The sequence below is a fragment of the Phocoena phocoena genome, chromosome 1 (genome assembly GCF_963924675.1).
Source record: "Phocoena phocoena chromosome 1, mPhoPho1.1, whole genome shotgun sequence".
Taxonomy (NCBI): domain Eukaryota; kingdom Metazoa; phylum Chordata; class Mammalia; order Artiodactyla; family Phocoenidae; genus Phocoena; species Phocoena phocoena.
In genome coordinates this window covers 140,025,645-140,053,227 of record NC_089219.1, presented here as the reverse complement: position 1 = coordinate 140,053,227, position 27,583 = coordinate 140,025,645, and the positions used below count along the sequence as shown (strand labels likewise).

The 27,583-nt window shown below is 37.8% G+C and overlaps 1 protein-coding gene across 1 annotated transcript in view; it reads right to left on the bottom strand.

The window, feature by feature from the left end:
* C1H1orf21 (chromosome 1 C1orf21 homolog) overlaps positions 1-27,583 on the bottom strand; it is a 372,503-nt gene that overhangs the window by 267,779 nt on the left and 77,141 nt on the right. The window contains exon 2 of the mRNA XM_065893774.1: positions 2,418-2,487. The gene's annotated coding sequence lies outside the window, so the exon portion shown is untranslated. The remainder of the gene's footprint in view (positions 1-2,417; positions 2,488-27,583) is intronic.

Sequence of the window (27,583 nt, the reverse complement as noted above, 5' to 3'; positions counted from 1 at the left end):
GATGCAGTGTTTCAGAAAAGGTTACCTTTCATAGAACAATTATATAAGTAACTAGTTACTGCACAAAAGCTTGAAGTTGTTTAATTTTGGGGTTAGGAGTGCTACAGATCACCTATACCTTACCGTAAATACAATGAAGAACCATCAGTAGCCCTAATGCGGTAGCTGAGCAGGGCGTCCTGGTGGTTCTAATTTCACATTTCTCTTTATTTATAGACTTGCTGTAACAAGTGATGATGGACCTCCATAATTCAGCTCTTCATCCTTTATTGAGCCCATGAGTGGGACAATTATAGTAGCACATCTGGAATGCTAGAGAGAGAGGTTTCCATGAAGCACTGAAAACCCCCAGCAGCAACAAAAAGGGAATAATGCCCTTCGATCAGTTTTCCAGTTAACTGCTGCACGACAGAGTACCCAAAACTTAATGTTTAAAACAATAGCTTCTAAATTATATCTCATGATTCTGTGCGTCAGGAATGCAGGCAGGGCTCAGCTGGGCAATTCTACTGCCCCATATGATGTTGTGTGGGGTCATTCAGTAGTATTCATGCAGGGGTTGTCTGGTCTGGAGGGTCTAAGACATTTTCACTCATATACTTTGTGTCTTTTGGAGAATGGCAGGAAGCTGGGCTCGGCTGGAGCCCTCTCCCACTCTATGAAGTTTCAGGGCTCTGAGCCATGTAGGCTCTCAAGCAGGGTATTTTGGCCCCTTGTAAGGCATCTCAGAGTTCTAAGAGACCAATGTAGAAGCTGCCAGCCTCTTAAAGGGTATCTCAGAACTGGAATAGTGCCATTTCTACTTTACTGTATTGGTCAAGGTGCTCACAGGCCAGCCCACATTCACAGGAAGGAGAACTAGACTCCATCTCTTGGTGGGAGGAGTGTCAAGGAATTTTAATCCACACAGTTAGGGACAATTGTTTGCGTTGATGGTACCTGAATAGCCCTGAGAGGCAGTATTATCTAGTGGTGAGAGCACAGACTCTAGAGTTGGATGGCCTGGTTTCAAATCCAAGCCTTATGAGTTTAGCTGTGTGACTCTGTAAATTGTTTAAAAATCAATTTTATTGAGGTATAATTTATATGCAGTGAAGTGTTCTCATTTTAAGGGTTAATTTCTACAAATTTTGTCAAATTTATATACCTGTATAACTACCAACACTATCAAGATAAAGAACATTTCCATCACCCTAAAATACTTCCTTGTACTGCTTTCCAGTTAACCTGGAAACCTCCAACCCAAGCAATCATTGATCTGCTTTCCTATCACTATAGATTAGATTTGTCTCTTCTAGAGTAAATGGAATCATTCAGTATGTACTCTTTCGTATCTGACTTCTTTTACTTAGCATGTTTCTGAGATTCATGCATGTTTTGCGTGTTTCACTATTCCTGTTCATTGTTCAGAAGTATTCCATTATATTGATATACCAGAATTTGTCCACTCATCTATTGATGGACTTATGAGTTATTTCCAATCTAAGTTATTGTGAAAAAAGCTGCTAGGAACTTTTGTTTTGTGTATTTAATAATAATAAAATAACAAATATCCGTGTGGACATATGTTTTTATTTCTCTTCAGTAAATTCCTAGGAGTGGGAATGCTGGGTGTCACTAAGTATATGCTTACCATACACGAAACTGTGAAAATGTTTTCATAGTGATTTTTATCATATTACACCCCATATCAATAATATATGAGAGCACCAGTTGCTCAATAGCCTTGTCAACACTTAATATTGTCTCTAGCCATTCTAATGCATATGTAGGTACCTTATTATTATTTTAATTTGCAGTTTTCTGATGACCAGGGTGCTGAGGATCTTTTTATATGCCCACTGACACTTTAATATTCTTTTGTAGAGTGTATATTCATGTTTTTTGGTCATGCTTTTAATATTTTCCATGCCGCAGTTTGCTCATCAGAAAAATAAGATAATTGTAAGGTAATGTATTCACAGGTTCTGGGTATTGGGATGTGGAAGTTTTGAGAAGGCTACTATCCAGCCTTCCAAACCAGCAAAACCATTGTAAACTGAGGTCTCACTCGTGGAGAAGCAGCCAGAAAGGGCCCTGTCAAGTAGAAAGTGGGAAATTGATTTGGAGAATTTCTGAACCTTCCAAGCCTTAGTTTTCTAAGCTAAGTTTAGTTTGGTAAATGGACAAACATGTTATTTACTGTACATTTTTTTTGGCATGGGGGAATAAAATAAGAAAAATGTTTACCTATCCTACTCAAATTTCCACCCAGCACCCTTAATGCTCTTAGCAGACCACGGGCAGATCTTGTAGCTGCAAATTTTAGTCATGACATGTCTTTGAAGTCTCATCTGAGAAATTCATGTGAATTATGCATTATACTTAAAATAGATGTGTATTTGTTTTAATACAAAATAACATTTTAAATGTCTTACCAGCAGGAAAAATAAATTGATGCTCTTTATTCTTTGATCTTCTATTCCCCCATGACATCTATGATTAGCTCTATTTGAGAAACAATGTTATATAAAAGGAAGCGCATTGTAAACTATAATGGGCAATGAAAATTCATATTATTAGATTCACATATCAAATATTGAAAGCATCACATTGGTCTTAGCTCCACATGGTGAATCCAAGGAGAAAAATAAAAGGTATTTTCTTTAAAGTTAGGGAAAGCAGAACTCTACAAAAGTACATGATTCCTGGAATTTACTTTGTATTAATACAGTATGAAATATTCTTCAAAGTATGGTGCAGTAGGCTTTTTCAGTTTGGCTGATTGCCAGTGAGGTGGGAGGTTCATTATTATGGAGAAATATGTAAAGAGGAAGAAAAGCCAGTGTATGCAAGTGTGGGAGATACTGGGGTCTCTAGTCCCCCCATAATCTCCATAAACCTCTTAAAAATCATTTTTTGAGATGGTCAACTGATGTTTTCTCAGTCTTCTTTGAAATTTGTGCAGCTTCAAAAAGTGTCACTTTCCCTATCCAGAGCACCACTTTCTTTAGAAATTCCAGTGCCATCAGTTTTAAATCAATAAGACCAGTATTCACAAGGGCACCATGAAAGGAAGATCAGTGTTCCCTGAGACTCCTGGGTAATGGCAAAGAACTAGATGATTCTGGATGTTGGAAGCCCTTTAGAGATTTGTGGAAGACCTGGGCTGTGTTTCCTTTGCTCAACTCTTAAAGTGGCCTTAGCTCTATTAACCCTTCTAGGCAGGAAAGCAAGGGAAAAAAAGCTTTCATCAGGGGCCCCAGAATTCATTTCCATAATTAACACCACTGGAGGAATAGCTCATCCACTTACAATTTCTTTTCATCTCCTTTATTTCTGTTAGAGAGTGTAATACAGACTTGGTATGTGGCTCCTTCTCAAGAAATCCTTAAAGAAAACAACACTCCTCCCGTCCAATAATTTTTCAAATGCGTGCTAATATTGTTGTTAAAAGAATATTGTTTTAACATGTAGAAATTGTGGAGCTGTGTCACAACAATTGTATCTTTTATTGAAAAAGTTACCATATAATTTTGGCAAATAGATGAGCTAGATAATATTCTAAAATGTGTAGCCAGTGTTTAAATGGCTGAAAAATTGAAGTCTAATGAAGATTTGTTATTGAAGGAAAGGAGGAGCCTGGGGAGTGCACACAGAATTGCTAACAGCGCAGTGTCAAAACAAGCATTCATGAAGGCTGATTGAGAATCTGTAGAATGAAACAAGCAGACACAGGCTTTTGTGGGTTCATGTGATTTAACAGCGATAGGGGGATCGCGTCTGGTGTAAGAGACAAAGACTGCTTCAGAAGGTAAAAATGAATAGCTTAAAGCAGGAATTTAAAAATAATATTCCTGCCAAATAACCCTTGGTGATTTTTCAAAATATGAAAAATGTTGCATGTTTGTATTCATGTCATGTGAGAAGTTAAATTCCAATTCTTTTGTCTTCTATTTTCTACTAAATCATCAGTTTGCTTTTGTTTCCTTTTGGAAAAATGAACAAGTCCTCAAATGCTATGAACTCCATCCTGATTCAAACTCTATTCGCAAACAAAAGAACCTCCTTCACTCTTTGTCCTCCGATAACCTGACCCATCTGCTATTTTTACCTCTTAACCCTGATATGACTTTAGCTCTTAATTTGAATTTTTCTCACTTTGTACATGTTTTAAGTAAACTTGGAGATGTCTGCGTTTGGTTCACTAGTCACAGTATAATTCTGGTGACCCCTTTGATCCTCACCTCAAATTTCCATTTATTCATACATCGAATTGCTTCTAGGGGTATGACATTTTGGACGTGATTAGAAGGCCAAGTGAAAAATATTTAATGATGTCACATGACAAGGCCACTTGGACAAAAGGACTTTGTACATGTGACTTCACACAATGGGAAATCATGAACTTTTCTCACCCTGTAAGTGGCATTGTACCAGAGCACATTAAACTTCTAAACTTAGAAGCTACCCTCTGGCATGGTTCAGGAAACCTTTTCAGTTCTGATATCTGGGGGTTTTATACAAAAATATAAATTAACATTGGGAATAATTCATTATTTTTCATGGATTAAAACCAAATCTTGTTCAAGAACACTACTCTCTTATAGGCTATAAAATCTCATTCATTACTAACATTTTCTTTGTTTACATAATATTTTGTCACATATGGGAATATATGTAAAAGATAAGAGCATACCAGAGCAATAAGAATGGAAAAGAACAAGAGAGTAGGTTTCAACTTATTGTTCATTTAAGTTAATATTGTTCTTTCAGAAAACAACCTTTTTTTTTTTTTTTTAAACTTAAAAATGTATTTCTGATAGCCCCACGGTATGCTCTGAACCGCGCTGGTGTTATGGAGCATATAGGGCACTGATACAACATAGAACATACTTTCAAGGAGGTTGGTCTTGTAGAAAGAGACAGTGTAATAAAATTAAGAAAGAATGGAAACCTGCAGTTAAATTTCATATGTCCGGTATTTTATGTACTTTATCTCTTACCTTCACAACAATCTTGCAAAGAAGATATTGTCCTTCCCGATTTATACATAAAGAAAAAGTGGTTCAGGAAGGTGAAGTAATTTGCTTGGGGTCACTCAGCTAGTAAATTGACAAAGCATGATTCACAATCAGGTGTTTCTAACTTTAGAGAACCAAGTGTTTTCCACTGTGCCCAGCTACCTCCTATTTCTAGTTTGTTTCCTAGAATGAGTCACTCAATCACTCCATGCAATAGTTTCCTATACTATAAAATGCAGAGGTTTCTTTCCTGGAGTGGAATTTCACTCGATATCATCTTTAGACCAACCCATGAGGCACTGGAAGAGCAATCCCAGACAGACGTCTAGGCGGGGTCACGAGCCTCCACACTCAGGACCAGGGCCATCAGAGTGCCCTACATTCAATGGGGCACACACTGATCAAAGCACGGGGGTCCTGGAGGAAAGAAGAATTTGGATGGGCACAGAGGACACGGAGGGTTTTGTAGACTGAGAGGGTAGCCAGAGCAGAAGCATGGAGCCAGAGTCAGGAGGGATGCTGGCATGTTTGCTGGGTAGTGAGGGGATGGAGAGATTGGAGTGTGAGGGGCCTGTGTGCAGTGGGCAGAGGGGGTTTGTTGGGTAAAGATGAAGGAGAACCTTGAATGCTAGGTGTTTATAGTCCACTTGAAAGGCTCAGAGAGCCATTTCAAGACTTTTGCCACATCCCTGTGCCACTACTTATGGCTTTAGAGCTTGAACTTGATATGTCAGCTGGCTGAGGTGCTCAGACCCTGTAACAGAAAACAGAACTCTTGGAGTCAGAAGTATTAACGATTGGGTAGTGTCTGGCAAGTAATAGAGCTCACAAATTCATGGTAAATGAGTGAATAATGTCTGAGAGGCATGCAGATTTATTCAATTTTCCTGGAGGGTTAATGGATTTGCCCTGAGCTACTAATATCACCTGGTTCTCTTAGGCAAACTCTTAGACCCGTACATGGGAGAGAGGGGCCTGGATGAGGGCACCTTGTGTGATTGTGAATGTCTTTCATCTGTGAGAAGTGACTGACCCATTTAGGGGCTCAGTCTGGGGTGGGCCTGATGACCGCCATGCTCTAGCCAGCCAGGCCAAAGGACCCGCAGGTGGGCATAACTGCTCAGTAGCATGAAGTGCCCAGTCAGAAAGCTGTGGAGGAGAACTAAATGTGGACCACTCTGTTCTTTGGGATTCCCACAATACAAGGGAATATTTGAGACCAGAAGCCACGAAGACTCAAAAGCAAAAGCAAAATATTTATGTTGATGAGTTACAATGTAACTGAACAGTAGTTATCCAAGGCAACATTGAAACACAACTGTGGAGGAAATGGATCAAATCACTGCCCTCATGGAGCTTCCTTTGCAGTGGGAAAAGACAGATAATAAATAAACAAATAAAAATAATTTTTCAAAATATAAGGTCAGTTATCTCAGCATGTTATATCATTTGCCTACTGTTTTGAAAGCCTCCTCTGTCATATATCAAGTTTCCATATATGTGCAGGTCTATAAATAAAATATCTATTCTGTTTCCTGGTTCTATTTGCCTAGCTCTGCCTACATTCTTGATTACTATAGCTTTAGAGTAAACTTTGATATATGATATAGCAAGGTGCCCAAATTAGTTTTCTGCAAAAGTGCTTTAGCTATCTTTATTCCATGTTCCCCAATTAGAATCAATTTGTCAAATCCCATGAAAACTCCCTATTGGCTTTTGATTGGAATTGCACTGCATTTATAGATCAGTTTGGGAAGAAACGACACCTCAGTGACAATGAATCTTCTCATACAGGATTATTGTAAATTTCTCTGTTCTTATGTCTTTAATATCTTTCATTACATTTTTATAATTCTCTTCCTAAAGCCCTTGCATATCTTTTATTAGATTTATTCTTTCTAATTTTTATTGCTATCATTCATCTTATTTATTTTAAAATTACATTTTCTAAAGGTTTATTACTGCTACATAGAAATGTAATTTATTTTAATATTGATATTTTTAATCTATCAACTAACTTTGCTGAATTCAAATATTAATTCTGATACTTTTTGAGCAGATTCACTTGTGTTTCGTATATGGACAATCTTACCATCTTAGAGCAGTGGTTCACTCGGTGATTTTGTTCACAAGGGGACAGTTGGCCATGTCTGGAGACATTTCTGTTTGTCACAACTGAGAGTGTCAAAATTTTGTAGTCATTTACTAAGTAATTATTTAGTGAAGTCGTACTGTGTATTAGGCCCTGTTTGAGAAGCTCAGTATTCAGTGGTAATCAAAACAAATATGTTCCTACCCACTGCAAAATTTAGAGTTTAGTTTATACCTTGCAAACAGAAAATATAACTTCTTTCATAGTATTCGTGGAAATACAGAAAGCACAGAAAGTAATCATACAATAGAACAGAATAAAAACGAAGTTCGAAAAGGCAAAAGTTATATAAAATTACTCTTTTACCACTATGCTATAAACATAGAACTCAATAATAAATGTTTAAACATTTAAACAAATAACTCCTTGCCAACTGGAGATATGTATTCTTAAACGATTTATGTATTTTTAAAAAAAGAATAAAAATAAGTCAACCTAAGACTTAAGAAGTTAGAAAAAGAAAAAAAGGAGCCACAAGCATAACAGAAGTAATTAATCAACATAAAGGAGACATTAATTACTTATAAAACAAAAAAACAGTGGAACTGACAAATTTTAAAAGCTCCTTATTTTAAAAACACTAAACAAAGGAAGGAAAAAGAGTAACTTTATGGTAGAGAAACTGACAAACACTACTTCAGCCAGATGATCAAGGTCAACAGCAACAATGATGGGTCATGTTGTCAATATATATCCTTGAGTGATGTGATGAGAGTGGCACTTTATCTCTGTGGTCCTTGTCCCCAAAACTCATAATCCCAGGCTAGTCATGAGAAAAACAGCTGTTAAATCCCAACTGAGGGGCATGCTAAATAATACCTGATCAGTATTCTTCAGACTGTCAAGGTCATTCAAAACATGGTCTGTCTGAGAAACTGTCACAGCCAAGAGCAGCCAAAGGAGACACAGCAACTAAACGTAACGTGGTATCCTGGATGCGCTCCTGGAACAGAAAAAGGACACTAAGTAAAAAACTAAGGAAATCTGAAAAAACTAAGGAAATCTGAAAAAAGTAATAAGGTATCAACATTAATTGCGACAAATGTACCATCCTAATGTAAGATAGTAACAATAGGGGAAAATTGGTTGGGGCATATGGAAATTCTGTAGTATCTTTGCCACTTTTCTGTTAATCTAAAACTTTGTGTTAGTGTCCTATTGCTACTGTAACAAATTATCACAGATTTATTGGCTTAAAATAATGCAAATTTAAGAAGTTTTGGAGGTCAGAAGTCCAAAATGAGTTTTAGGGGGGCTAAAATCAAGGAGCCGGCAGGGTTGGTTCCTTCTGGAGGCCCCAGAGGCAATTCTGTTCCTTGTCTTTCCTGGCTTCGAGAGACTGCCAGCATTCATTTACTTGTGGCTGCATCACTCCAAACTCTCCTTCTGTTGTCATGTTGCCTTCTCCTCTGTCTGATCTTCCTGGGCCGCTCTTTTAAGGACCCTGTGATCACACAGGGCGCACTCAGATAATCCAGAATAACCTCCTCATCATAAAATCCTTAATTTAATCACATCTGCAAAGTTATATGATTGCCCTATAAGATAACATTCACAGGTTCTGGAGATTAGGACATTGGCATCTTTGTGGGGCTATTATTCAGCTTACTTCACTACTCTAAAATTAAAAGTTTATTTAATAAAAACAACAGATAGATACTTAGAAAATCTAGCTGAGACAAAAAGGGAGCACACAATTAAATACCAAAGACCAACAGGAATATAACAAAAGATATGGAGATTTTAAGACCATAAGAGAGTAGCACCTATGATGATGAAAAAATACATTTCATTATCCAGATGAAATAAATGATTTCTTGGGGCAACAGGGTGTTATAGAAAAAAAATATTAGGAAAAGACCCAGGCATAAATGAAAATGTTGTCATAGAAGGCTTAGGGACAAGATGTTTTTATAATGACCATAGTTTCTATTTATTGAGTGCTAAGTGATGGACAGAGCTGGAATTCAAACCAGCATTTATCTGGTTTCAAAGCCCATGAACTTTCACAGCATCATTTTGCCTCCTGTACACATATCGGATCGGTCTTTTCATTCTTTCAAGGAACAGATTTTTCCTATTCTATGTAGTCTATTCCAGAGCATGGAAAGCTACCTAACTCATTTTTAACTCTTCAAAACTAAGGAGCACAGCCTGGAGAGGCAGGCTCCTCCCTCGAGCTGTATGATCTTAGCCTCAGTTCCTTATCTGCAAAATATAGATAATGCTGTATCTCATTGGTAAATGTTGTAAGAAAATATAGGAGAAAATGTAATGTTTGGAACATGGTATGAGCTTACAAAATTATCACAACTGCTATTATTATTAATAATAAAACCTAACAAAGACAGGATAAAAAGAAAAGAACTTATATATTTAAAAATTCTAGGGCTTCCCTGGTGGCACAGTGGTTAAGAATCTGCCTGCCAATGCAAGGGACATGGGTTCGAGCCCTGGTCTGGGAAGATCCCACATGTCACGGAGCAAGTAAGCCCGTGAGCCACAACTACTGAGCCCTCGTGCTACAGGTACTGAAACCTGCATGCCTAGAGCCTGTGCTCCGCAATAAGAGAAGCCACCGCAATGAGAAGCCCATGCACCACAAGGAAGAGAGTAGCCCCCATTCGACGCAACTAGAGAAAGCCCACGCACAGCAACGAAGACCCAATGCAGCCAAAAATAAATAAATAAAATAAAATAAAATAAAATAAATTCTAAATACTAGCCAATGGGACTGAAAAGAAATATTTGAAAAGAATAATCTACCACGACCAAGCAGAAATTATCAGTTTAGTTTAATATTATAATATTTATTGTTATATCATACTGAGAGGTCAAATAAAAAAACATATCATTAAATTTTGAAAGGCATTAGTAAAGTATTACAATCATTTCTGATGGGAAAAATATTTTTGTTATTTATGAATAAAGGAATAATTCCTTAACACATTAAAAAATGTTTTACACTGACAGCTCATATAATTTATTGCGAAAATACCAATGGAGACATTTCCATTAACATCAGGAACAAACCAAGAATGTCTGCTATTCTCCCTACAGTTAATTATTATTTTATAAGTTTTGGTCACAGCAGAACAAAAATAAGAAGTGTGATTACTAGAAAAAAGAGAACAAAGTTATCATTGTTTGCAGATGATATCATCATATACCTAGAAAACCCTAGAGAATCAGCTAAAAAATAATTAGCAGTGAGTTCAGCAAGATGAATGAATATGTGTCGATGGATTTCAAACGCACCAGACGCAATCAGAAAATATAACGAGGGAAAAATCTCTTTTACAATAGTGACAGGAATATAAAACACCCAGAAATATAAGCTTAATAAAAAGATATGTCAGACCTTTGTGAAAAATACCACAGAATTAGACCAACAAACATAAAGTAAGGCTTAAATAAACAGGAAGCCATAGAGTGTGTCTGTGTGGACTATTATAAATATATCAAGTTTACCCACATTAATTTTTAGGTTTAATGCAACTCAATACATTCTCAATGGGATTTTCCTTTGGGAGTTTTTCTGGAAGAATAAATACATAAGAATAGCAAATGAAAATTTGGAAAGGAAAGCTAATGAGGCAGGGTGCAACTTGTTCTACCAGATAGAAGATATATTGCAAAGCTACGTTGAAGAGTGGTACTTGCACAAGTATGGATCAATAAAAGAGACTAGCCCTCAAAAAAGAAAGCTCTCTATTATGTACAATGGCTTGAGATGCTATAAAGTTGACATCAAAACAAAGGAAGGGATGTCAATAAATGGAAGTCAATAAATGGAATATGGAAAATATTTGTCTAAGTCCTTACCTTATCCCATACGTCACACACAGTAATCAATTCCAGTGATGTCTATATAAAACAATGTATATAGCAAATAAAACAACACAAATATTAGAAGGAAATAAAAATGACTCTCAGGAGGAAGAAACTTTCACCAAAGGACAGAATCAATAGAATGGGTGACAAAGTTTTAAATGCTGTCTATCAAAACTATCATTTCTTAAACAAAAAAGAAAAATAACATGGGAAATAATAAAATGACAAAGTTGGAAAAATGTTTGCCTCTGATGATAGACAAAGAGGTAACATTTGTTTCTAGAGTTTTTATAAATCTGTAAGAAAATTACTGACACTTCCATAGAAATAATGGATAAAAAGACAAGGGTAATTTATGGAGGAATTATGAGGGGTCAGTAAAGATGGGGGAAAGTTCAACTTTCCTGATAATCTCACAAATCTAAACATCATTTTATTTTAAAAAGTTTTATTGGAGTATAGTTGATTTACAATATTATGTTAGTTTCAGGTATACAGCAAAGTGAATCAGTTATACATATATGTATATCCATTCTTTTTTTAGATTATTTTCCCATATAGGTCATTACAGAGTATTGGGTAGAGTTTGCTGTGCTATTAGTTTTCTATTTTATTAAACATCATTTTACCTATTTAATTGCCAACTCAGGGTGAGAGATGGTCAGGTGGTGGATACTGTTAGGTAACCTGGAAGGAATGTCTTGTGTTACCATCTTCCTGGGGGTGTATTTGGCAGTATGTTTCAGGAGCGCAAAAACCTCTGGTCACTTGGCCCAGGAATTCTTCTAGAATTCTGTCATTAGAAATGAAAAAGAGATGTGGACAATGCTTTTTGCACAGGGATATTATTTACTTTCTATTTATAATGTCAAAAACTGGAAATAAGTTCAACAAAAAATTGTATTGGAATGGTAGGCTATGGTATATTGATGATTCTGAAAAATTCTGGTTTTGAAGAACTTTAATTATATGTAAATGTTCACAATATAATTTGTTTGTTTGTCTTCTTTTTGGCCGCACAGCATGTGGGATCTTAGTTCCCCAACCAGGGATTGAACCAGTGCCCCCTGCATTGGAAGGGCGGAGTTTTAACCGCTGGACCACCAGGGAAGTCCCTCACAATATAATTTTAAAGTAAAAGTGTAGCATTCAAAAGTGCATCCAAGAGAAGTTATAGCTAGAATTTAGGGTAGGCTATTTCAGTTGGAATCTTTATTTGCATTTTTAATACTTCTTGTTTTCTATAATAAGATGCATTGCTTCCATAATAAAAAAAAATAGCGTATGTGGGTCTATGTGTATTTAAGGTACAATATGTGTAGTCAGTTAGTATCCTCTTCAAGAAATTAATCAAACTCTGGAAATTAGAAGTGGATTTTGTTGATATTTCCGGATGTTTTTTCTTTTATTTTGAAACATACACCCTTCTCTCTCTCTTTCCAAACTTGTTCTGCTTTCACCAAGAAACACAGTCATATATGCAGTCCCTTATACTTATCCCCACTCCCCATTTTATTCTTTAAGAGAAAGGAATATATTTAAGTTTGGCTTTGATTTTTACAAGTTTGTTAAAAGAGTTTAAGATTTCATTTTGCTAAAAATGAAAAGATGTTAGTGACAGAATCATGCTTTGTTGCCTAGGTAGCAAAAATGATAACAACTGTATCAAATAGAAGACTTCTAAATAAACCCAGGTCTAAATTAAAGTGGTATTTCCAAATGGTTAAAGAATTAAAAGACATGGAAAAAACTGAAGAGAATCAGGTAGTAACTTGGAATGAAGAGGAAGTACTGAATAGATACTGACATGAACAGTTCATATCACACAGAAATCATAAGGATAATCCTCACTAGAGCATCTTGTAAACAGAGTTTGTTAATTTTTGTATATTTCTATAATACATAGAAAATCGGAAAAATATTGGAGAATACAGAGATAAAAAATGATCACCAATAATCCTACCATCTATTTAAGTGGAGTTACTTCTGATTTCTATTCTCTCTTTCTCTACCTGCAGCCTCCCCCCAGCATGTTATTTTTAAAGATACTTATTCAATACTCTAAATAAAATTTTTTTACCACAATTGCTTTTCAGAATGAACTCTCTGGAAATAACTTTGGTGTTTGCACCCTAGTGTAAATTCTTCTCCAGTCTCTCATCTGAGAGTTCCCAGTGTAATCGTTGGCTCTCCGCATGGTCAGCTGCCCATTCACTCAATCTGAACGTGAATGTGAAGCAAGTCAGAAAGAGAAAAACAAATATCGTATAGTAACGTATACATGTGGAATCTAGAAACATGGTACAGATGAACCGGTTTGCAGGGCAGAAATAGAGACACAGATGTAGAGAACAAACGTATGGACACCAAGGGGGGAAAAGTGGGGGGATGGTGGCGGCGGTGGGATGAATTGGGAGACTGGGATTGACATGTACACACTGATGTGCATAAAATGGATGACTAATAAGAACCTGCTGTATAAAAAGTAAAATGCAATTCAAAAAAAAAGTGAAGTCTGCCTGTTGACGAGACCTACATATGCAGATGCTGCTTTTATTGCTCCTTTCTTAAATATGAAACAAAGATTTACTTAACAAGTATTTATTAAATACCCACTCGATGCTGGGCACAGTTCTTGGCATGCAATAGTGATCAAAAAAACCAAAATTCCTGCCCTCTTGGGGCTTACATTCTAGTGATGGAAGAGGAAAAACAGGAAAGGAAATGATTCCATATTTTAGAGATTGACATGTGCTATGGACAAAAACAGCTGGTCAGATGGTGACATTTGAGACACTAGAGAATCACAAATTTCCTATTAAAAAAAGAGCCTACTGGATGCCAAGAAGAGTTAGTGGATGATGATACACACCTAGACTTACCTGTGTGAAATTCTGGATGTGAGATCGTAAGGTTTCCCGCAGCAGGGGCAGGAACGAAGGGGTAGGAGAGAGGGCGCACACAAATGGGTAGATCCAGATTGGCATCAAAATTTTCAACAATAACAGTGTTGCTAAAGTAAAATGGATCAATGTCTTTGAAGTATGAGGGAAATTTTTTTTTCAAACTAGAGCAGAATTCTCAACCAAAGGATCAGTTCAATAATAAAACATATTCAAATATACCACTATCTATATTGAAAATCTACCTCCCATGTACCCTTCTTAGGAAGTTACTTGAAGATGTGCTCCTCAACAAATTGAGGGCATAAACTAAGAAAGAATACTGATGGACAAATAAGTTTAGATGTATCCAATAGAGGAAATATAAACCTGTATGTGTGTGTATATATATATATATATATATATATATATATATATATATATATATATATATATAATGTATATCCTAGAGAAAGGTTTATTGTGAGGTATTGGCTCATGCAATTATGGAGGCTGAGAAGTCCCCAAATCTGCTGTCTGCCAAGTGGGAGACCCAGGAAAGCAGGTGATGTAGTCTGAAGGCCTGAGAACGAGGAGCATTGAGAGCAGGAGAAAACCAAGGTCTCAACTCAAGCCCTCAGGCAGGGGGAGGGCGATCCAGCGTTCCTCTGCCTTTATGTTCTATTCAGTCCCTCAACAGATTGACTGATGGCCACCCACATTGGGGAAGGGCATCAGCTTTACTCAAGCCACCAACTCAAATGCTAATGTCTTCCAGAAACAGCCTCGTAGACGCACCCAGAAATAATGGTTGTTTTTTAAAAAAAATTTATTTATTTATTTATTTATTTTTGCCTGCACTGGGTCTTTGTTGCTGCGTGCGGGCTTTTCTCTAGTTGCGGCGAGCGGGGGCTACTTTTCATTGCGGTGCACAGGCTTCTCCTTGCGGTGGCTTCTCTTGTTACAGAGCGCGGGCTCTAGGCACACGGGCTTCAGTAGTTGTGGCACGCAGGCTCAGTAGTTGTGGCGCACGGGCTTAGTTGCTCCGTGGCATGTGGGATCTTCCCAGACCAGGGCTCGAACCCGTGTCCCCTGCATTGGCAGGTGGATTCTCAAGCACTGCACCACCAGGGAAGCCCCAGAAATAATGGTTAATCAGGTATCTGGTTATCCCATGGCCCAGTCAAGTTGACATGTGAAATTAACAATCACAGGTATGGAAGGACAAGAGGTACATTATAGCCTACTTTAGCAGAGAGCCAATAACTAATCTATTGCTAATGTTGATCAATCAAGAAATAACAGTATAAACCGACAAATCATGGTAACCATCTTCATCTCCAATGTTTATGATCTTGTCAATGTAAACTGTAGAGCAACACTTAACCATCCAACTAGCTGTCAATAGGGAGGCGATAGGTGAAGAAACAGGACACAGGGTAGGGATGAAGCAGAATTCTGCACATCTGAGCTAGATGGTTTGAAGTTAAGTAGGCTGGAGAAAATTTCCCGAACTAAAAGGGAGAGTACTTACAAGAATATTTTATAGAGAGTGGGGGGCCCAGGAAAGGAAAGGGTGCTTGAGGGCATTTTCCCTGCCAGCCTACTATTCTGATGCAAATAGAGAAAAGATAAAACACAGACATTTTTTGCTTGTAGTTTAAATTTACACAACACAGTGAAAGCTCAGTTATCAACGTTTCATTCACTCAGGATTTTTTATGTGCCTATTATATATCAGGTACTATTGAACTGATAGAACAATTAAGATAAAAAATTCTCTTCCAATAAATGTAAAAGTAATTGGCTTAGGGATTCACAGGTAAAATCTGGTGAGAGACAGGCATGTAGTGATTAAATTCGATAAAGTGTTACGGCGCTGTGACAGAAATATGTTCAGGGTCCAGAAAGGACACCAAGGAAGAAGTGGTTCATTCTGTTTGTGGAAAGTTAAATTCCACAAACAGGAATTTACCTGATAGATAGAGTGAGATTTCTGCTGCCTTGAAGAGGAATTGATCTTTGTATGTTTGAAATTACAATTATTCTCTTGTATGTCCAGCCTAAGGAAGCAATCTTAAATAAAAAGAATTAAGCAAAAAACAAAACAAAGAAAACAAACAAAAATCTTTTTTGGCGAATCAACTTTGAAAATATCTTACAGCATTTCTACAGCACCCCAAATTAATCACTAATACCAAATAACTCTTGAACTAGTGCAATTTTTTCATCAGTATATTGGAGGTAATAATGCCTATTTTAAGGATTATAGTGATAATCAGAAATAGAAATAGAAATAATTCTTAGCCTACTCTCTGAAACTTACTGGGATGATTATGATGGTGATGAAAATTTGCGTATAAATCTTTCCACTGGTACAGAAAATTCAAGAGTGAATCCAATACTCTGTACACAGATGACACTCCATACATGGGGAATCACAGGAGCCCAGAAAGCTGGAGCTGGCATGTGCCCTAGAGACCAGCCTCGCTTTTTCACGTTATTGTGGAGGAAACTGAGACACGCAGAAGTTAAATGATTTGCCAGAGAAGTCTGCCTGGAGCCTAAGAACCTTACATTTAAGACGCTGAAAAGAGATTTGTGTGCCTTGAGGCCAGGGATGCTGGTGAATTTGAGAGCCCTTCACTTTTCCTAACTTATTTAAATAATGTGTCAGCAAAGGCCTGCTTACAAATCAGACACAGGGTGCTTCAGGGGTCTTTTCTCTTCTCCTGAAATGAGTTATTAGGCCAACTGGTCGTAGCACCCATTGTTCTAGGAGCTGAAATCAGGATAACCAAAACTCACACCTTGGGGTACAAACACTGCTTGGATCAAAGTGATGTTTTTCTTCTTTTTAGCATTATATATTGGCATTAGGCCATTTCCTCCTGTGTTTCTGTAATGTACTATGCACTGCAATTGGTAAGGGGTTCACGGAGACATTAGCGGTACACTAGAACTTGTAGAAAGGAAAATATGATAAATCCTACTATCACCTTTCTCTCGCCATATCTGACAAAGAAGGAGGAAATTAATTTCAGCCAGTATTAATTCAGGGTCTTTGAACTCAAGGGCGTGGCTATGATGTCATTTCAGTACTGTAGTCAAAGGTAGAAGCATTCAATAAGTGTGGGTCTGCACACACTTCCTCTCTGCCTTTCTCTCACCCTGTGTCCCCTTCAAGAGGAATTCTGCCTCTTGTATCACTGCCTCCTTTCTCCAATGTGCTAGAATTACATGAGTTTACATTCTTTGAACTTGAACTTCTTCAACTCTAAGTGTGGGATATTAATATCTTCATTAGTGGTTTGCTGGGATAATTCAATTAGTTAATCTAAACAGTAAAAGCTCTTGGCCCAAAATAATGTATATAATATGTAATAAATACTATTTACCTTCCTGTCCCTCTTTCCTTCCTTCTTCCCTCTCTCTCCCTTTCTTTCCTCCACCTTCATGCTGTCCAAATACACTGATCCTATTCCTAGCATCCTACAGCGATCATGGGTCACACAAGCCTCAGTTCCTACTCTTATGGCGCTACCTCTTCCATTCTGTAAACTAGAAGAGAAGCTTCCATTTAGAGGTTTGGACCAAGATCTTTCCATCTCTAAAATTCTACAATTCTTTTTATGGCTTCAAACCATTCAGTGTTTGTGGTAGACGTGTTTCTAGGGACAGTTTGATTATAAAAAGTTTTGCTTTGGGAGTTGGGCTTTAAAGACCTTCTGATCAAAATCACTCATTCCCTTTTTTAAAGAGAGAATTAGAGAGCTGCCTAGGTTGGGAAGAACACGCATTTCCCACAGTGATTTTTCACAGTGTTCTGAAGGCAAGAAACTAAGATTGATTTATATCTCTGCATTTTCTAAAGAGGAAGATGGATGTTCTGTGTGCTCTTTTTACCTACAGCAGGTTTGGGGTTGAAACAATTCTTTAAAAAGGTATATGTCTTGAGGACAAACCTGGAAGTTTGGCGTAAGTGGATTGTATTTGTACCAGATTTTCCATTATCTCAAATTCCCATTAAACTACACAACATTGTTCTGCGGTATTTAGCATTTCACTATTCTCTTCCTCCTAAGATTTGGAGATCTAGAGATACAAAATGAAATGAACAAAAAAGGGAGAATTTCTTAGGAATATTTTTGAACTAGAAAATTATTTAGTTAGGCTAGTACTATGTTTCTTTGCAGCCATTTCAGGGAAAGAACATAGACTCAAATGTATCATGATAGTAAAACAAATATCTTGAAGGTGGGAAATGAAAGAGGGGCAAGGGAGAGAAAGATAGAGAGGAAGGAGAGGAGGGAGACAGAGAAACCGATGAATGAAAACGGGTTCTTTCCTAATCTCACAGCCATAAAAATCCTGAGCCATCGATAGCCAAAGCTTTGTTTCAGGAAGACTTTTAAACTCACAGTAAATATTATTTACCTTGTCCTCACAACGGGTGACTTCCTAAGTTAGTGTCGGAATAAAAGCGTGAGCTTAGGGTTTGGGTTAGACGATTGCTCTTTTCTTTTAAATTGAAGTATAGTTGATTTACAATGTCAGTTTCAGGTGTACTGCACAGTGATTCAGTTATATAGATATTCCTTTTCAGACTCTTTTCCCTTATAGGTTATTACAAAACATTGAGTATTGTTCCCTGTGCTATGCAGTAGGTCCTTGTTGGTTATCTATTTTATATATAGTAGTGTGTATACGTTAATCCTATCCTCCTAATTTAGGCTGTTGCTACTTAAATGATGCAAAAAATACAGAGCCAGGAAAGGATAATAAACAAAAAGTACTGAATAGTAAGAGGAGAAAGTGAAGGGGAGATGCTGAGGACAATCCACCCCACACTAGTTTTCCTGGGCGGGGGGTCCTCTCTTCTCAAACTCTCCAACCCCCAGAATGAGCTATACATCCTTTCTGAAAGAAGATGGTCTCCATCACATTTTTTCTGCCCAAGCATCCGTACGATCAAAATTATCAGTCCAGACGAATGTATAAGGAGAACGAGGTACATATATACAATGGAATATTATTCAGCCCTAAGAAGAAAGGAAATTCTCACACGTGCTACACCATGAATGAAGCTTGAGGACATTGTGCTGAGGGAAGTAAGGAATACTGTGAGATTCCACTTAACATGAGGTACCTGGAGTAGTCAGACTTGCAGAGACAAAAAGTAGAATGATGACTGCCAGTGGCTGAGGGGAGAAAGACATGGGGAGTTGCTGTGTAGTGGGTACAGAGGTTCAGTGTGGGAAGATGAAAAAGTTCTGGAGGCGGATGGTGGTGATCGTATAACGACGCGAATGTACTAAATACCACTGAACTGTAGACTTAAAAATTGTTAAAATAGCAAATTTCAGGTTATGTGTGCTTCACCATCACCACCATCACCACCATCACCACCACCACCACCACCACCACTATAATAATAATAAAATCACCTGTCCAGGCCAGAGAGAACAGCAGTGGAGAAAACTGCTTCATAGAAAATGAGCCACCTCGAGATGAACTAACACAGGCAAATGGAGTAAATGTTACAGTAAAGGGGTCCTGCTATCTCAGATATTAAGTTAATGTCATCTCATTCAGCAAAAACTCTGTAGGGCAAAGATCATCAGGAAACCAAGGCACAGAGGTCACTAGCTTACCTAAGTTTACAGTCTACTCTTCTTCGCCACGTAAAGAATTTGATGCCAAGTCTGTCTGTGACAAAGCCCACTTTCTCTTCTACACGGTACTTTCTTTAAAGGGCTAGTTTTCACTGAGTTTGAAATACTCCTACCTCCATACGTAGGAACATCTAAGAAAAAGCAAACACTGCTCAGTTGTGGGAAGAGGAAGCAGGAAGAAACGGTCCCTAACAAAACAAGGGAGATGGATAATCTATGGTAGGCTAAGAGAGTTTCTGTTAGCTTCCAGAGATCATTTTGGGTTTCTTACCTCCTTTGACTTCTGAATTTGAAAGCTCAATAGCAGATATGCTTAATTTATTCTTAAATTGACAAAAGGTGAAACAGAAGCCTAAGCCCGCCTTTTCTGAATAATCTAATGATAATGGAGCATTTGGCATTAGTTTTGATTTTTAATAGAAGAAGAGGTCCAATTCAAATAAAAGACAGTATAGCTCAAAATTGTGCTTAAAAACTTAGGGATAGGGATTGGGACTTCCCTGGTGGCGCAGTGATTAAGACTCTGTGCTCCCAATGCAGGGGGCCTGGGTTCGATGCTTGCTCAGGGAACTAGATCCCACATGCATGCCGCAACTAAGAGTTTGCACGCCGCAACTAAGGAGCCTGTGAGCCGCAACTAAGGAGCCCACCTGCCGCAACTAAGACCCAGGGCAACCAAATAAATAAATATTTAAAAAAAAAAAACAAAAAACTTAGGGATAAGGGCATCATCTTAGTAATATCAACTCTCTTTCTGATTGTCTTCATAAAGCAAGCCAAATACCCTGAGATAGAGCATTGGCACTGGCATCATGGAATGAGGTTTGACTTGTCGTTAGCTGCTTTCAGTTGTGTCACTTTGAACTCCTCTCTTAACCTCTGTGAGCCTCAGTTTCCTAACACATAAAATGGAAATCATAATGCCTAATTTACAAGATAATTGAAGGATTGAATTACATTAAAGAAGATGGTGTATGTTAGAGTGCCTGGCACACTTTGATCTAATACAAAATGATTGGTAGCTTATCATGAAAAAGATGCTCACACTGTTCTCCTGTGTGAGAACAAGGGTAGGCAAGTTCAGGCCTATTTAGATCTCAAATAAAGTTACTGCGGAAGGGGAAAGTTTAGTAAAAAAATTAAGCCTTTCCATGCTTTGAAGTGAAAGGGTAACTGGAATAATATTAACACCAAATGGAGATCCAATGAACAAAATAAGATGGTGCCCTGTCATCATACCACACTTTAGGCTGGTTGTATTTTTTCTTTTTTTTACATCTCAAATCTTCAGGAAAACTGATGGATCTTAGCTAATCATATTTATAAGAGAAATGCTTTGTAGGACAAATATTTTATTTACTAGCATTCTGCATGCATAACAAGGGAAATAGTTCACTTGGCTGAAGCCAACGGGTAGTTGCGCAGATTCAGAGCACATCTGCTGAAAGCGAGATTAATAATTAAAATATAAAGCCACCACTTCTTTTTAAGCTACAATTATTGGCTTCAGTGGCATGAAAATTCTCTGAGTAACTGGCCTTTACGATCTCTCATCAATTGCTTGTCAATAGATGAGGGTGGGTTAAAAATCTAGCTTTGACAGCCACATAGCACAGGGAGATCAGCTGGGTGCTTTGTGACCACCTAGAGGGGTGGGATAGGGAGGGTGGGAGGGAGACGCAAGAGGGAGGAGATATGTATGGGGATATATGCATACATATAGCTGATTCATTTTGTTATAAAGCAGAAACACACCATTGTAAAGCAATGATACCCCGATAAAGATGTTAAAAAAGAAAAACTAGCTTTGAACTGGTCAGAGCTGGTCCGTCAGTGTCACTTGGCTGGAGTGAGCTGGAGAATGGAAAAGTTGATGCATTCTTTTCTGTTAAAGTGTTCTATCTTGGTATTCCTAATTTGTACATGACCATTAAGACAGGCAGAATTGCAGATTCTGTGCAGTACTGACAGACAGTCCCCCAGATCACTAATTATCTGTCTTATTTCACGGAGGGGGAAACATGGTTGGGCTGGAAAATCATACCAAACCCGCAGAGATATGAGGGAATGGATATCTAGTTCCGTAAATGCATAGCTGTTTGCATGCTTACAACCATGGAAATCATTAGCTGTTTACTGGCAATACGCTTTGTTTTGCTGTACTCCTGGAAGAAAATAACACTAGAGTATTGAAATTATGAGGTGAAGTCAGCATTTTTAAGAAAGAAAAAGCAGGGCGCAGCCCTGTATATCAATGCAAAAGTTTAGACACTTCGGACCTCTGTGTTAGAAAGTGCATTAACATTCCTAAAAGATAAAATAGCAGAATACTTTATTTTTTCTCCTTCTTCAATGAACATTTAGTATTAGTGCCAATTATAGGGGATGAACAGAAGTGGTAAATGTCCTTCTCTATGGATTACGGTGAAATTTGTGATTTATTTGTTTATTGATAACATCACTTAAGATCACCTGGAAATTTGGTAACATAGCACTGGTTATTTTTTATGGAAATATCTCAGTTGCTTTGAGTTTTGACTTCCATACTTCTAGGAGTCACAGGGAGAGAAGAAAGCAAGCAAGAAGTAAACACTGTGGGCATTTTTTTCCTGATATCTAATTTTAATATGTCAAAATGTTGATAAAATCAGCCCCTCTCTTTTCCCCTCACTCCCTGACTGCTTCATGTCCAGAGGTTGATGGTAATGGTTCAGGACCTGAGTTAAATGTGATTTCTTAACTTGATCATCTAGTCATTTGGAATCTGCTGACTGCCAAAATTCCAGTGATAATTTGGCTTGTGTTAAAAAGCCACTAAATAAGGAAATAATTTCATCTACTTCTTATCCTCCCCTTTTGCTTAACTAGCTACTCAGCTAGTGGTTTGCTCATCTGTTCCCTTCTAAGACCCAAGAGCCACACCTTAACCCCACCTCTCTGAGATCTCTCATTCCCTTTTCTAGTTTATTTTCCATTTAAACAGACTTCAATGAATCCCCTTTTAGTCTCTGAAAGAATCTGTGCTTTTTTTTTAAACATCTTTATTGGAGTATAATTGCTTTACAATGTTGTGTTAATTTCTGCTGTATAACAAACTGAATCAGCTATACGTATACATATATTCCCATATCCCCTCCCTCTTGCATCTCCCTCCACCCTCCCTATCCCACCCCTCTAGGTGGTCACAAAGCACCCAGCTGATCTCCCTGTGCTATGCGGCTGCTTCCCACTTATTAGTGAGGTGGACGGACCTAGCACGTCATACAGAGTAAAGTAAGTCAGAAAGAGAAAAACAAATATCGTATGCTAACACATATATATGGAATCTAAAAAAACAAACAAACGGGGGCTTCCCTGGTGGAGCAAACAAACGGGGGCTTCCTTGGTGGCGCAAGTGGTTAAGAGCCTGCCTGCCAATTCAGGGGACACGGGTTCGTGTCCCGGTCCGGGAAGATCCCACATGGGGAGGCTGGGCCCGTGAGCCATGGCCGCTGAGCCTGCGCGTCCGGAGCCTGTGCTCCGCAACGGGAGAGGCCACAACAGTGAGAGGCCCGCGTACCGCAAAAAACAAACAAACAAACAAAAAAACGGTTCTCATGAACCTAGGGGCAGGACAGGAATAAAGATGCAGACGTAAAGAATGGACTTGAGGACACGGGGAGGGGGAAGGGTAAGATGGGATGAAGTGAGAGAATTTGTGCTTTTAACTTGATGCCAAACGATGAAACTTAATGTCACTAGCTTTTTTTTTTAATGTTAACTGCTCATTCCTTATTGTAGTTTGATATTGTTATTCAACTACTGTAAATAAATGCTAATTAATAAAATGTCAATTGACTTTCAAAGCGGCTGCAGATGGCTTTTACTTTTCAAAACATAGTTTCACTTTTATCAGCAACAGATGAAGAACCACCATATCTGACAACACAGTGATCCATTATGGCTCCAACATATGCATTTTAAATGAGGCTCAATACAATGTCTATTGAATGATATATTTTGATTGATTTAATAATGACTTATGGGATGGATTCTAAATATAGTTAAAAGGTACTTTTTAAAAGAGTCACAAAAAAAAGGAAGAATAGCAATGGGCATTTGAACAGATTTACATAGAATTGTCTCATATTTTCCTCCTTTTGAGGCATTTTGTAATGCAAGTATAGGCTCAAAAACAAAGGACCAAGAAATAATTGGGACCAAGTAAATGTTTGCAGAATAAATGAAGAAACTCCATCTCTACACAACAGGAAGAAACTCACTAAATTAGAGAAATTTAGAAGTTAGCAGAGATTAACATGAAGCTTGATAACAAAGATTAGGAAACTATGTCTTCCCAGACATTGAACTAGAAGCCCACATCTCAAGAAACATGTGACAGATACATTCTCTTATTGAAGGTCTGGGCATATTCAGAAGCATCAACAACGTAGGGTTAACCCTAAAGTAATGAAGGCATAAGACATTTAAGTGGTATTGGAAGAAGATTCTAATGTATCGAGAAGGAATCTAGAGCCTAATTTTCTTGTACCGACAAAAGAAGAAAGATGAAAGCAGAGAGATAAAAATTTTATGTTTCTATTATAGGAAGCTTATCCTACTTCTGACTATAATGGAGTATCTCACAACAGATCAAGTCTCCTGTTGAAAACACCTAGAAAGTCCATATAAAAGCACAAAATACACATTTTTATAAGACATCAAAGAGCAGCCAAAGTATCCAGGACCCAGGGAGTCAAGATCCCAGAAGGAGAGAAACTCACTAAGGTAAGGCCAATATTCTCTGTGCCACGTTCAGGGGATTGGCCAATTTTTGGCACAGAAGGAAAAGCTGAGAATTGGACAGAAGGTAGAGGCTAAGAGACAGAGAATCCATCAGAGCTTTCAGCAGTCTTACGCAACCAGGGAGACAAACGGTGGAGTTCAGGACTACCTGGGGAGATGGCACCTGAGGCCAAGATCTCCTGAGATAAGAGAGGTGTAGAGGATCCTCTGGTGTTCATCTAGAGGCATATGTCACATTCTTAAGGTGTACAAGCAAGAGGCTAAAAAGTCAAGCAGAAAGCAGGTTAAAAACAAAAAGGAGTTTGGAGCAGTCTCAGGAGGGTGAGGAGATAAAAACTGAAGCTCAGGGTCTGCTCAGGAGGACTTCTCATGTTCCAGAACCAGGCTCATTTGCCTGACATGCAGCAAGCCAAAAGCTGAGATGCTGAGGTTTGCAACAGAGAAAAGGTTTCTTCATGAGGCAGCCAACTGAGGAGACAGGAGAACAAACCTAAAATCTGCCTCCCTGAAGGTGAGGGGCTTGGAATATTTATGTGATAAAGAAGCAGGGTGGTCTGAGGCGTGCTGAGGAAAGGTGATTGCAGGGAAGAAAAAGGTGAGGTAATCATTCTGTGCAGGCACAGCTAAGATACATGCTTCTTCATGGGATGCATATTCAGGAAATGGCAGTGTTAGCATGTTCTGAGGGTGAAGTTTTGGTCCCTCTGACACCAAAAGGTCATGAATCGGATACTCACACATGCCCAGTTGATGGGTTGGTGGTCTTAACCGGTCTTAACCGGCTGGAGCTTGAACTGGACACAGCTGACTCCAAGTTCTTGAAAAACAACTTGGGCAAACATCTTATTGTTTAGGCTGCGTGACGCTTGGAGGATATGTAAGTTTTTGTAAAAATAATTGCAGCGAGCTTGAAAATTGAAGGCAGTTTACAGTTTAGTATTTATTAAGCAAGTTATAGTTTAATGGATCTAACTGATGTCTACCCTCGGTTTCACCAGTAAATACCCTAGGTTCTCAGTTGATATGCCAGAGGTATGTAAAGACTAACAGAGACTACAAGTTGCTTGCTACTATAGCTGTCTGCCAGAGGACAGGATAAATTTCCTTTGGAGAAAGATAACATCATCCTGAACATCTACAGTTTTTCATAAACAATGTTGTACAGTCAATAAAATATAACTAGATGTACCAAGAAACGGAATTCTAAACAAAATCTGACAATAGAAACAGATCCATAGTTAACCTAGATATTAGGATTATGAGACATAGACTTTTTAAAAACCTGATTAATATATTCAAGAAAAATAGATGTCAAGGGGGAGAATTTCACTAAAGAATTAAAGTCTATAAAAGCATCAGTGGAATTTCTACAACTGAAGAACGTAATAACTGAAATTAGGATCTAAATAGGTTTAATCATACATTGGACATAACAAAGGAGGATTTGTTAATTGGATGATAAATCAGTTAAAACATTCAGATTGAAGGACGGAGAGCAAAAGGTTGAAAAATGAAGAAAGTCACATAACAGATATGTAGAACACGGAGAAAAGATCCAACGTACGTAAAACGAGTCACAGAAGAAATGGAGAGAGATAATAGTGCAGAAGCAATATATGAAAAAAATAATAGCTGAGATTTTTTCCCCAAAACTAATGAAAGATATCAAAGAAGTGCTACTAATTCCAAGCTGGATAAGAACAAAAGAACTCACAATTAGGCTCATGATTGTAAAATTTCTGCAAACCAAAGTCTTAAGAGCATCCAGAGAAAACTGACTCATTACCTTTAAAGGAACATCAATCAGACTTATAACTATTTTCTCAAAAGAGAAATAAAAGCCAGAAGACAATGCAACAATGTCTCCAAAGGGCAAAGGATAAAACAAAGATGTCAACCGGGGAATTGATTACCCCGTGAAAATATTTTTCAAATGTGAAAGTGAAATAAATGTTTTTCTAGACAAATAAAAACACAGAATTCATCACCAGGAGACCCACACTAAGAGAAATGCTAAAGGGAATTCTTTGAACAGGAGGAAAGTTATACCAGAAATCCCAAAAGGAACGAAGAGCAATAGGTAGAACAGATGGTAAATACAATGCATATTGACAGTTTTGTGGGGCTTAAAATATACAGAGAATTACAATTCATGAAAACTGTAATACAAAATTAGGACAGGGGTATCGTTTGGACTGTAGTCTATTATTAGAAGCCAAAAAAACTTAATCCTATTGATTTGGTCAAGTGTCTGTGATCCCTGGGAAGGTATCTGGGCAGAGTTCAGCCACAGTGAAGTGAGTTACAGAAGGAGTCAGAGGACCTTGGGAGCATCAGGCTAAGGGCAGTGTCCAGGGTTGTTTGACTACAGGATTACATAGCCCTGTCTCTGAGCAGTGGGACTACCAGTGGATCGAACACCCTCATGGATAGATCTTTAAATAATTTTAGATGAAGAAATATTACCTTAACACTTTTTTCATTGCTTTTTTCTCAATTACCAAATTTGTTTATGTTTGACTATTAAACACAAGGGCCCTCTGATGGGTAGCAGGCTGACCTTTATTCAGTTCATTATCTAGAACAAACTGAAACTAAAGGTAAGAACTTGAATTCCATTGTGGTAGATCAAGAGAATTTGATCACAAGACCAAAATTCCTAGGTAGGACAAAGGGATCAATGTTTTGGTGACCCAATGGGAAGTTTGTTGTTACTAGGCAGAGTTACTAGGCTCCAAAACTGGATTGAAAATGATCAGTTTAAGGTGGGCAAGAGAAGAAGATGAGGTTTCCTCTCTCCCTTAGCAATATAACTATGTATTACTACAAAGTTGGCCACATACTGAAAAGTTAGCGGGACTTCCAACCCAAAAAAGTAAACGTCACTTTTGAGCACTTGCTAATTGTGGGATATTGGGCACCTCTTTTTCAAATATGGGGCTACTAACAGCTGATTCTTTCTTTTATATGTCTAATCTGTTATTAAAAACTTCTATTAAGTTTAAAATTTTTGGTTGTTTCACTTTCCCTTTTTAGCTATTCAATTGGTTCTTTAAAGAAAAATTTATGCTGTCATTTCTATAGTTTTCTGCTATCAAGCCTGCTCTTTTTTTTTTCTTTAAAAACAGTAAATATTCTTGCTTTCTAACCAGTCTCTGATAACTCTAATAGCTAAAGTATTGGCAAATCTGTTTTTAGTTGACATCTGATGCTTTAATTGTTAGCCAGTTTTCTTGACTATATGCTAGGTTC